This window comes from Lutra lutra, chromosome Y (assembly GCF_902655055.1).
Source record: "Lutra lutra chromosome Y, mLutLut1.2, whole genome shotgun sequence".
Taxonomy (NCBI): domain Eukaryota; kingdom Metazoa; phylum Chordata; class Mammalia; order Carnivora; family Mustelidae; genus Lutra; species Lutra lutra.
The window spans coordinates 519,798-532,438 of NC_062297.1; the positions used below are offsets into that span (position 1 = coordinate 519,798).

General features: G+C 38.6%; 1 protein-coding gene across 4 annotated transcripts in view; it reads right to left on the reverse strand.

Moving 5' to 3' along the window:
* The window catches only part of LOC125092594 (probable ubiquitin carboxyl-terminal hydrolase FAF-X), a 168,259-nt gene extending 163,011 nt beyond the window's left edge, over window positions 1-5,248 (reverse strand). For 2 of the 4 annotated variants that reach the window (XM_047716959.1, XM_047716956.1), the window contains exon 1: window positions 5,062-5,242. The gene's annotated coding sequence lies outside the window, so the exon portion shown is untranslated. Of the gene's footprint in view, window positions 1-1,741; window positions 1,781-5,061 lie in introns of all 4 variants that reach the window. The other 2 variants (XM_047716958.1, XM_047716957.1) reach the window with 2 other exon arrangements.
* Between the last annotated feature and the right edge of the window lie 7,393 nt (window positions 5,249-12,641).

Genomic DNA, 12,641 nt, shown 5'->3' on the forward strand with positions numbered 1-12,641 from the left:
AAAATCCTATTTACAAGGTATCTGTGACTTTGGGTGTGAGATTTTTGAGCCCACTGCCAACACTAAACATTCAAATGAAGGTAAGTGCTGCCTAATGGCAAAGTAACAACATTCCTGAATGGTCTCAGGTCTCCCCTACTCTTAAACTCTACTACTAATATAACTATACATAAGGATCATCTGAGAAATTTTTTTATTATCTAGGTCTTTCCCAAGAAACAAGTAAAATCTTCCAGAATCTACTCTAGAAGTGAGACCTAACTAATTATTTTCAGTAAACTCCACAGGTAATTCTGAGAAGAAAACCACAATTATACGGTAACTCTGAGGGCAGAATAAAAATAGGTTTGCTACCAAATAAATATCTATTAATGTATGTGTGCATACATGTACATATTGCACATTAAGTTATCTTTAATAAAGCAGAGGACTAGCAAACACAGCACAGAATCAGTACACACATATTTAGAAATATCTGTGTAAGATTTTTCCATCAAATTACTTTTCACATCTTGCTCACTTAAAGTACTTTGTAATGATGACTTTATTTCAAAAGAAAAAAAAAATAAGTCGTCCATGATATGATAAATTCAAAGCCCTAAAACATACATTGCAAGCTACAGTTTCATGGAGTCTTTCCTTCACTTATACCATTAAGGTTTATTACAGTAGATCTAGTTTCCATATTATTTACCAAAAGAAGAGTGTTCTGCCACTTTAAGAACCCTCAACAGATTCTATACTAGCAAACTTTTCCTCTTTGTGAAGAGAATTTAATTTACCTTATTAAACTAAGGAAAAAAGAAACTACAAGTGTCTATTATTTTTACTTCAATAATTCCATAAACACTGTAAACTCCCTCTCTCTCACACAAATCCACAAATGCTAACTTAATTTTGAAAAGCTTTTATGGAAGGGCACCTCGGTGGCTCAGTTAATCTGCTTCCTTAGGCTTAGGTCAGCATCTCAGGGTCTGTGATCAAGCCCCATATCAGGCTCCCTGTTCAGAGGGGAGTCTGCTTCTCCCTCTACCCCCACTCCTTGTGCTCTTTCAAGCACTCTCTATTTATAAATAAAATGTAAAAAAAAAAAAAAGCTTTTGTGGAAAACCTATCCTAAACACTAAAGAGAAACTTCAAACTCTTTAATATAATTTCATATCAAACCTAACAGTGTTTTCTGGATAAATCAAGTAAATAATAGGGAGATAATACCTCAGTTCTGCACCTTAAGTAATACTATGTTATTCAAACATTTTTTTTTTTAAATGTTTGTTTATTTGACAGACAGAGATTACAAGGAGGCAGAGAGGCAGGCTGAGAGAGAGAGAGAGGAGGAAGCAGGTTCCCTGCCGAGAAGAGAGCCCGATGCGGGGCTTGATCCCAGGACCCTGGGATCATGACCTGAGCTGAAGGCAGAGGCTTTAACCCACTGAGCCACCCAGGTGCCCCTTATTCAAACATTTTTAAAGAATAAACCCACCAAAAGAAAAACGAATGACCCCCATACGTTGGGAGGAAAATGAAAGGAGAACTTACTCAATGCAGCTTAACATCTGCAGCTAATCATTTCGCATACAGAAGAAAACTCAATCTTTAAAACAAAATTACAAACCAAAAATTTTAATCAAACCTAAGCCTATTCTAATATGTAAAGCTAGTCAAATTTCAATGTTTAAAAATATGAAAGCAAATAAATCAATGATTTATTGTACCACAATCTCAAAGTAACTGTACTCACCACTAGTTGTGCCTCTTTTATCTAAATGTTCACATCTACCTGTAGAAGTAAAAGAGCATCTACATAATAGGATACACACAAAATGCTGACATAGCGCAAATATAATTAAAACTCAAATGACAACTCTGCCATTAATCAAACTATCAAAAACTTGTGTTCTGGGGTGCACAGCTGGCTCAGCTTAAGTAGAGAACATGTGACCCTTGATCTCAGGGTTTTAAGTTTGAGCCCTATGTTCAGCGTAGATGCTACTTAAAATCTTAAAAAAAAAAAAAAAAAAAAAAGGCATGTTCGTATTTATCTGAAAGACTGATACCCACATTCTTAGAATTAATAACATAGTTACTATTTTTATCCTCAAATATTTTAAAGATCACTTACCTAGGCTTTGTATTAGACAAATTAAATAGGTGGGTGGAGTGAGAGCACAGGGAACCTTCAGCACCAGTATTAACTCAAAAGCTCCCAAAGTGACTGTAATATGTTATCACGGTTGACCAAAAAACTCTGCATTAACCGCTTCCCAAATAGTAATGTCGATCTCTGTCCAAATAATAATGAGGTCACAATTCTTAAGAGAAAAAAATGAAAGCTAAAAACCTATTTCTCAGGCACTGAAGAAAAACACAAAAATCTATTTCTCAAGGATTGCAATAAAGAAAGATAAGTTAAAAGTAAAAATGCGATGGAGGTTAACATGAAAGGGTTAATATCATGGTGGCTGCACAAAAATGTCATTATACTTAATGCTGAACTACATAAAAAAAAGTTAAGATGGTTAATTTTATATGCATTTTACCACAATTAAAAAAAAAATCAAGGGTTACTGTCCTTTACAAAAATGAAATCTTCCAATTGCTAAAACAAGCATAAACATAACTCAACAGTACAGAACTGGTAGCCCAGAAATAAATCCTTACGTATAAGCCCTTTATTTGTTTAAAAGGTTTCATTTATTTATTTGACAGAGAGACAGACAAAGAGAGAGCACAAGCAGAGGAAGCAGCAGTTTCCTCAGTGGGCAGGGCTTGATCCCAGGACCCAGAGATCATTACCTGAGCAGAAGGCAGAAGCTTAATGACTGAGCCACCCAGGCACCCCTATATAAGCCCTTTTAAATACAGCAAATGTTTATCAACAAGGGAACTGAGACTTTTCACTGGGAAAAAAAGTCTTTTAAACAAAGTATACTGACACAATTGGATATCCACCTGTAAAAGATGAATTTAGATCTCTAATTCTCACAATACATAAAAGTTAACCCCAAATGAATTACACACCAAAATATAATACTTAATACAAAATATATACAGTTTCTTAAGCATTTAAATATAAAATGCTTAGATGAAATATATAAGTGAATCTTTGCGACCTAAGTTTATTCAAAGATGCCATTACAAAAACGAACAGGAAGCAGAGACTAAGAGAAAATATTGCAAATCATATGTCAGAGAAAAGATATAACCTTAAGGGGGAATAATTAAATATTAATTTTAAAAATGTGCCATCTGGGCGCCTGGGTGGCTCAGAGGGTTAAGCCTCTGCCTTCGTCTCGGTCATGATCTCAGGGTCCTGGGATCGAGCCCCACATTGGGCTTTCTGTTCAGTGGAGAGCCTGCTTCCCCCTCTCTCTCTGCCTACTTGTGACCTCTCTCTCTCTGTCAAATAAATAAATAAATAAATAAATCTTAAAAAAAAAAAACTATTAAAAATTATATAGGAAAAGGTAGGTAAAATTTAAAAATATTATCTTTAAACCAGTGAAATAAGACATTTTCAAGTGACCCCTGAAACAGTAATTTCAAGTACTTTAGGCTTTCCTTCTTCCCAGACAGTGGAGCATTAAAATGTTCAATGTTAAACTTAAAATCACATGCTTTGCGTTTTCAAATTTAGAAAACTAATGCTGATCTCTTTGTAACAGGTCTTTAATCTTCACAGTTTTCTGTAGACAAAAATGACGGTTAAATTAGCAGATCAAGGAAACTACAAGAGTTTAACATCTGTTTTAACTCAGTCCAAATATGTGGTTTAAGACTCCCATCCTAGCCTACAATTAAGTAGTTCTTTCTTATTCATGATGTAATTTATACTGGTAATTTCCAAGAAAATCCCTATTAAATGTTTCCTAATCAAAGCACTTCAATTCTTTTTTGAAAGGTTAAGTATGTAAGTATTTTGCGGATTTAAAAGGTGTAGGGTCTCCCGGTAAGAAAATACTACAAAATATCCCCCTTAAAAAATACAACATGAATACTTAGACCACATCTATAGCCCAGTTACTTGAGTTCAGTAACTACCTTAAGAAATTATTCACCTGTAAACACCAGTGCAACAAACTGCGTAAGAAAAACTGCAGTAGCATAATAGGAAATTCACAAAATAACACAAATGGTCTTATTTGTAAAACTCCTATAGTGTGGTTTCCACACAATTAGAACGTGGTCCATTATCACAAATTAACATTTTATAAAGAAAAAATACATATGTAAAATCTAATGCTTCACATTACAATGAGATTTTACTACTAACAAACTGAGGTGTTATACAGAATAGTGAACAATACGTAAAAGGTAATGTGGAATCGATTTCTTTATTAAAACATAATTCACCGGCATCTTGGGGCAGCAGAAGGCGAAAAACTGTTCCACCCTCTGTTTACTTGTTTACCTCTGTTAGCCCTGAGAGTCTGCGAAATCACTCCAACCTTAGTGACAGCGTTTGGTGGCAAGTGCGGCAATGAGACCCGCCTAGAATCCTCTGACGGCTGTACAAGTGCACTAATGTGGAGCGTTTAGACTCATCACAAATAGGAGTCTACCCGCGAGGGGAGAGAGCCGTCAGCCATTTTCCCTTACAGTTCAAAATATGGACACGTTCCTAGAGCGCCGGCTCCGCAGCCATTATTGCCCTGAGCAACTGTCCAGCTCAGCCTGGTGCGGAGAATGCAGGGACTAGTAAGTCCCGCATCTCGTTAGAAAGGGGAAGAAATACTAAGAAATCCCCAGTCCTCCTGGCCTCTCTCAGACTCTGTTGTGGGTCCAGGAAGGTACGGGCCGCCACTGACTGCTAGACCACTGACTTCTACCCCAAAACCACAGTATGTGAAGGTGGGAGGCAGTGGCAATACTCAGTGATAAGTCTGGCAAAACAAAACAAAACTCCAAGGCCCCCGCTCCCCCCCCCGAAAAAAAAAAAAACCCAAACAGTAAAAAAGAAAAAAACCTGCAACCTGCGACAGCTAGAACTGGGTCATCGGCCGTGAGAAAAAAAGGCACTGCACCAAGTCCGCCGTACTCCGCATGCAGGGGTCCTCTCACCTTTTTTTTTTTTCCTGGGGCAGGGTCTCTCGCTGAGGATCTACGTAGTGCGATTCTCCTGAGTCACCTCTTTTTACCGCAGCGGTGTTTCACCTTGCCTTTATCGCTCTTCTCCGCCTGGCCGCTTCACTGCGACTCTCACTCTTAGCTCTCGACGCCGACACCAACCCAATGCGCTTAAGCGGCCTCTCGACGCCGACACCAACCCAATGCGCTTAAGCGGCCGCCTCCGGTGTGGGAGAGGCGGCGGCGGGGACAAGCTAGAGAAAAGCTCAGTAGCTGTTTGAGGCTGAAAGGGGCCGGGCTCAGTAGAGCCCCTAAAGGGCGGGGTGCGGGAAGGTCGGCGCTCCAGTAGTCGCCAGGCCGGTCCTCTTCAATATGGCGGATCCGCCAAACCAAAAAAAAAAAAAAAAACAAAAAACAAAAACCCACAACCCACCAAAAAAAAAAACCAAAAAAAAAAAAAAAAAAAAAACCGCCGGCCCAAGCAACTGCACAGGCGCAGACTCCCTCCAACCCCGGCACCACCTAGTCTTAATAACCTTTCACCCCTTCCCAAGTCCCGCCCCTGGGCCCTCCCACTACGCCTGCCCAGTCTGGTGTCCCTCAGCTGCTCGGTTTCTCCCTCTTCCTACCGTTTTTTTCTCGCTCCGCCGGAACTGGGAAGGAATTCTTGCGCAAATCCGGAAATGAATCCTGGTTGAGAACTCTAGATCCTCAAAGACTGGGATATAGGCGGGGAAGACCACAACAGTAAAGGCAACTGTCGGGACTTTGATCGTCACACTAAAGGCTGTGACAGGACCCGTCTCTGACCCTCTTCAGTTCTAGCGTTTTATACGGAAAGGGCTGGGTAGAACACAAACTGCAATAAAGAAAACGGGGGGTATTGACTGTGGATCTGTTTTCACAATGATTGGCCTGAAAAGGTAAGGCAGCAACGCCAGAAGGGTAATTACGTATTTGAAGGAAACAATTAAGTGACGCAGGAACGTCGCATTGACAATTTCACTTGCATCGCTGGGTTTGGTTGCATTATGAATCTGGCCAGCCAAGGAACTCGGATGATAACGTCACCGAACCGCAAGGTTACACAGTGGAAAGAAATAGACCTGAATAAAGAGGTGCTGAGACTGCGCACTGTCTTAACTGCTGTACCGGTTGGGTCAAGGCACAACTTTGCGTCCCACCTCTTCCCACCTCCATTTCTTGACGGATAGCCAACCCTGATGGCAGAAAGCTAGGAAGTAGCAATTGTATAAGATCCAGTGGACAGGGACAGTTGTCCGTGTGAATAAGAGGAAAGCCCACTGGTTTTCTTATGTGGGATATATTGAACCAACCATGTGGATTTTGTACTTCATTAATGTATTTCGTTAACTGATACATCTATATCTTTATATATATATATCTATATATATAGATATATATACTGGATTCGCTTTGTATTATTTGTTCCTCTTTTGTGGCAGCTACCAGTGTCTATCCATGGAAGATTGCAGATTTGCTACAGATGGAGATGTCATTAATAGTTATTACCTAATCAAGTCTTTTTTTTTTAAGATTTTATTTATTTATTTGACAGAGATCACAAGTAGGCAGAGAGGCAGGCAGAGAGAGAGAGAGGGAGAAGCAGGCTTCCTGCTGAGCAGAGAGCCCGACCTAATCAAGTCTTAAGAACACATCTCCAAATGGTATTCTGCAAAGAAAATATTTGCAGAGTATCTTAATGGCCCAAGATCATTGAATAGGGAACAATGGAAGCCTACTCCCTAGCAAAGTGCGATTCGTGCTCCAAACCTGCCCTACATGTAATAATCATAAGCAAAAGATTATCAGGGCCTTATTTTTGTCTCCTTATTGCCTTCCTCTTCGTAGGTGATATTTAGACATAAACCTTTTTTGAAGGCTTAAAAAATCAAATTTTTGGTAAATATTTTTTTCTGAAATATACATACATCCTGTGAAGTTCACAGGATGTTAGTTTTTTTCTAAGTAAACAGGTGTATGTAACCACTAAAGATTTGACTTTCCCTTACTTAAAAGCTACTAGATTGGTATTTACTATATTGGTATTTAGTGGATCCTGATAGAAGATACAAGTTGTAGAAGGAAACATCAACTACTTTATTACTACTCAATTTCGATCAATTTTTGAAAAAAGTTGTAAATTTTCTTCTAGTGAAGTACTGTGAATAAAGTTCCTGACACTTCAGAATTTCTTGATATAGATTTCTTTCTCACCCCTATTTCCACCCCATTTCAGAGATCATATTGTAAATTTCGTGTTTGAGCTGTTGCTCAAATCTGAATAACTGTAGCTAACTCTGTGGAGCAAGAGGGTGAGCATTGTTTTCAGGGTCTCTCTGCTTCCTAAAATCCATGGAAGTAATGTGAAAGGGTATTTATGGATGTCACAATACTCAGCAGTATTTGCATTGCAGCTGAGGATCACAGAACTTGGGAATTCTCTTACTTTAATACTTTCATAAGCAAGCTTATTTTTTGTGTGTTGGGGATGTGGAGGGATATTGCCTTATCTTTCCGGCTTACTAAGAAGTGATTTAGGAAGGGGTGCCTGGATGGCTCAGTGGGTTAAGCCTCTACCTTTGGCTCGGGTCATGGTCTCAGCGTCCTGGGATCCAGTCCCGCATTGGGCTCTCTGCTCAGCGGGGAGCCTGCTTTCCTTCCTCTCTCTCTGCCTGCCTCTCTGCCTACTTGTGATCTCTATCAAGTAAATAAATAAAATCTTTAAAAAAAAAAGAAATGATTTAGGAAAATGACAAAGGCAAATGACGTGGATGAAGGCATTGCATTATTGGCATGCCCAGGAAAGCAAATGAGGAATGAGAATTTGATGGAGGACTGTCTCTCCCTACCCAAAAGCCAACAGTTCCTCAAAAATAAACCTTTCTAGTCATTGTTCACCTGACCACCCTGAGATGACAAATATTCTGACTTCCATGAACATAGATTACTTTTTCCTGAATTAAAACTTTATAGCATTATATAAATATGCCGAAGATATGTAACTAATTACTATTGATGGACATTTGAATCATTTGCAGATTGGAACTTCTATGAATCAACTTACTGTCCATGTCTTTTCAGGGACTTATATCATTGTTTTAATTAGTCACAAGGCCAATTCCTGAATTTTCTGAGTATGTGTATGTTCATCTTCAATAAATAGAGCCAAATAGTTTCTCATTTTGGTTGTGCTAATTTGAATCATACATTTTGCATTTTCTTTATGTCAAAACCAATCAAGCATTAACACTTTGATATTGATTCATCTTTACTCCCGTTAGCAATCCTAGGTAGCTTTATGAAATCAAATTGAACACACTAAGAACTCTTCTTCCTATGTCAAGGAGTATCCACAAGCACCTGAACTTTAAGATGGGCCTGGAATAGGGGTGCTTAGGTGGCTCAGTGGGTTGAGCGTCCAGCTCTTGATTTTGACTCTAATTATGATGTTAGGGTCATGGAATCAAGCAGGCTTCCTGTTTAGCATCAAGCAGGTGTCCTGTTCAGCACGGAACCCACATTGAGATTTTTTCTCTTTCTCCTACTGCCCCATGGTCACTCTTTAACATACTCTCTCTCTCAAGTAAGTAGTAAGTAAATAAATAAATCTCTTAATAAAGAGATAGAGGGACCTGGAATATAAAGCTTTTCAATTTTGACATTTACTCAAGGCCATACTAGAAGAAAATTCCTGATTTAAGGACTCCTGGGTGACTCAGTCCGTTAAATGTCTGCCTTCAGCGTAGGTCATGATCCAGGGTTCTGGGATTCAGGCTCCCTGCTTCTTCCTTTGTCTGCTGCACTCCCTGCTTGTGCTCACTTGCTCACTCTCTCTCTAGCAAATAAATCTTTTAGAAAAATTCCTGAGTTAAAAAAATGACAAATTTCCAAGTTAATAAATCCATTAAGTTCATGGATGCCACTTACAGTTCATAAGTCCCAAGAAATTCCTCACATTTCCCTCATTTTGGTTTCTTTTCAGTAACTCCTGCCTTTTAGCATTATTTATACAGCCTTATTTCCTGATTTTGTTTTATTTGGGTAAAACTATTATTACATTAAAATTCCAAACAGGATTTCCCATTACACTATTTTTCTCTCCAGAAATGCTTGTTAAGTGTTCTTATCACTTATTAGCAAATTAATCTTAAAAATAGGTGGAAGGAGGCATTTTCAAAATAGCATCATCATCAAAAGCCATACAGAGCCTCTGCCCACAAATGAACCATACTGGTGAAATTTAAGTTTTTTTCAGGAATCATGAATACAGATCTTTAGTTACCCAACAATATCATTGCATGCTGTACATTTTTTTTTTTTAAGATTTCATTTGTTTATTAGATGCAGAAAGAGAGCACAAGTGAGGGGCTAAGAAGGGGCAGAGTGAGAGTGAAGAAGTCTCCCTGCTGGGCAAGGAGTCTGATGTGAAACTTGATTCCAGGATCCTGGAATCATGACCTGAGCTGAAGGTGATGTAGGAAAGAACACTAGGGCTTGCAGCCAATGGCCAAGAAAGAATTTTTAAGACAACTTTGGCGCAAAAAGGATGATTTTATTATCGCATGTGGACAGGACCAATGGGCAGAAAAAAGCTGCAATGGGGTCATGAGGAGTGGCCCATTTTATCCTTTCAAGTTGTGGGAGGATTAGGGATAGTCTAAGTTTCTAAGTAATTTTGGAAGCAAGGTTTCCAGGAACTTGAGGGGTCCAGTCATTGTTGGGAAAAGGTCATTTATTACCAGCTAGTAAAACCTGAGTCATGAGACATTCAGATATATATTGGTAGTCCATATGCTTGGGGGACAAAGGTAAAGGAAGTTTCCAAAGGAATGTTTATACGTTAAAGTAAACTTACAGGATCCTGGAGGCAGGTCAGAAGTGGTCCTGCTAGGATTGTCTTTAGGCCTTAGCAAAGGATCAACATGAAGGTAGCTGAGTCCCTAGAGGAATGTCACTCTGCCTGTTTCAAGGACTTGTCAGTGGTCTATAGGTAGTAAAGAAATGTAGTAATTTTGCTTCTACCTTTGTTTCCCATATCAAAAGGAGATATTTAAGCAACTGAGCCACCCAGGTGCCCCCATGCTGTTCATTATTCAAAAAGATTGCAACTTAGCTTACCTCCAAATTTTCTTTCAAAGATGCACGAAGTTCCTAACCTTTCAGAGTTACTTGATACAGATTTCTTCTCTGTTCCTATTTCCACCCCATTTCAGAGACCAAATTCTAAACTTCTTGTTTGAAAATAGGTCTGTCCTGTTACTCAAATTTGAGTAAGTACATCTAACTTTGTGGAGTTGTAGTCATTAGCTTTTAGATCTTCAAAGTGCTTCAACCATTTTATCCTTCATTAAATAGCACTGTTTGTTACCTTTTAAAATGTAAGTCAGATTATGTTATACACATACATAGTTAAACCCTCCAAGGACTTCTTGCTGTCACCATAACAATTTCCAACTTCTGTAGGAAACCTATGTCTCTGTTGATCTAAGCCCCTTATTTAAGATAACTCCACTCAGTCTCATAAGTTGTAATAACCTTTGCTTCCTCTGGGTTCTTTGAAAGTTCTCAGAGCCTGATACTAAGAATACCCCCCTCCATTTGAGATTTCCCACTAATATTTCCATTTGTTTTAACTGTTATAACTGAAGTATCCATCAGCTCAATCATTGCTTTTCAAAGGCCTTTTTCTCTGACCATCATATGTAAAATGTCCCATAATCACTCTCTTCTACTATCAGCTTTTTTTTTTAAAAGACTTTATTTATCTGACAGAAAGAGAGAGAGAGATCACAAGCAGGCCGAGAGGCAGACAGAGAGAGAGGGCAAAGCAGGTTCCATGCCGAGCAGAGATCCTAATGTGGGACTCGATCCTAGGACCCTGAGATCATGACCTGAGCCAAAGGTAGAGGCTTAATCCACTGTACCACCCAGGCACCCCTATCAGCTTTTAAAAAAATCCCTTTTACTATCTGAACTTACATGAATGATTTACTGATTTACCATTTATAATATATACCAAATGTCCACTATGTGCCACTAAAATATTAACTCATGAGTACAGAAAACTTGTTGTATATTATGTATTGTGAGGAATTGTAGAATCTGAAATCTTACCCTCCCTTCAAGCTAGGAAATGAGCTTATTATTATGATTCCCAAGTCAGAGATGACATAATTTATTACTCAGAACAGACAGCCAAAGCTTCATGTTTGCATTATTTTTTTGTTGTTCTTCAAGTTTCATAGGTTTTTTTAAAAAAGATTTTATTATTTATTTTACAGAGACAGAGTGAGAACAAGTCTGTGGGGGAGGACTAGAGGAAGAAGCAGACTCCCTGCTGAGCAGGGAGCCTGATGTAAGACTTGATTCCAGGACTCTGGGATCATGACCTGAGCCATAGGTAGCCACTTTTTGACTGACCAACCCAGACACCCTCCAAGTTTTATAGGTACTAATATGGAGACTCCCAGGTGATTATTGGTTTGTTCCACACGTATAGAACATGAAATTTAGGAAGTCCAATCATATGACTGGGTACCTCAATTAAAAAAAAAAAAAAGTGTTGCAGGTACCCAGAAAGAGGCAGGACTCCAACCAAAATTTAGTACATATATTGATGTACATATATTGATGATACCACTGGTAAACCAAAAGGATATAAAAAGATTTATTACGTATGTGTGGATCTTTTGCAAGAGGAGGGAAGTCTTCTGGAATTAATCACAAATATCTAGTGGGAACAAGAAAAAAAGGAGACTTGGTTAGGATTTTATTTGTGGTTAGGGAATAGAGCAAGTAGGGACATGGATGTTTTGATTCTCATGTTGTATCATAGGAAAGCACAGAGACCTTCCCTTCCAAAGCCCAGGCATAAACATAAAGGATAGATGATGCTTTAAAATATCAACAAAGATCACGAAAGACAGTTGTACAGAAAGGGTTAACTCAATAGTCTTAGGTTGCTCAAACTTGCCATACCAAAGGAAGGCTTAAGTTTAGGATGACTGGTCCCTGAAAGATAAACTCTGAAACTTTGGAATACCCTCTCTGATAAGTGTTTTTGTATTGTTTAAGCTAACATTGCTACTTATAGAAAATGCCTGATTTTTTCATCCATGAGGCTCTAGATATATCAGTTTGACATCTGGGGGCTAGAGACTGAATAGCTGTCAGACATATGGGTAATCCATGCCTGCATAACTAACTTCAGTAACAACCCTGGACATCAAGACTCAGGTGAGCTTCTCTGTTTGGCAACTGGTAAAAAGAAAACCACAAGCCCAGAATAGAGTCACTTACACTAAGCCAAATCATCAAACAGGGACTTTATGGTAGTTTCAGTCTCCTGTAGAAGTATAGTTTTAACAGTCAGTCAAAATCCTTGAGTTGCTTCCACCTTTCACTGATTATCTGCTATGAACAATTGTATACAATATTTATTTGAGTCCTTGTTTTTAATTCTTTTGGGTATAGATTCAGAAGTGGAATTAATGGATCATATAGTAGTTCTACATGTTTAGTTATTAGAAGAACTACATAACTATTTTGCA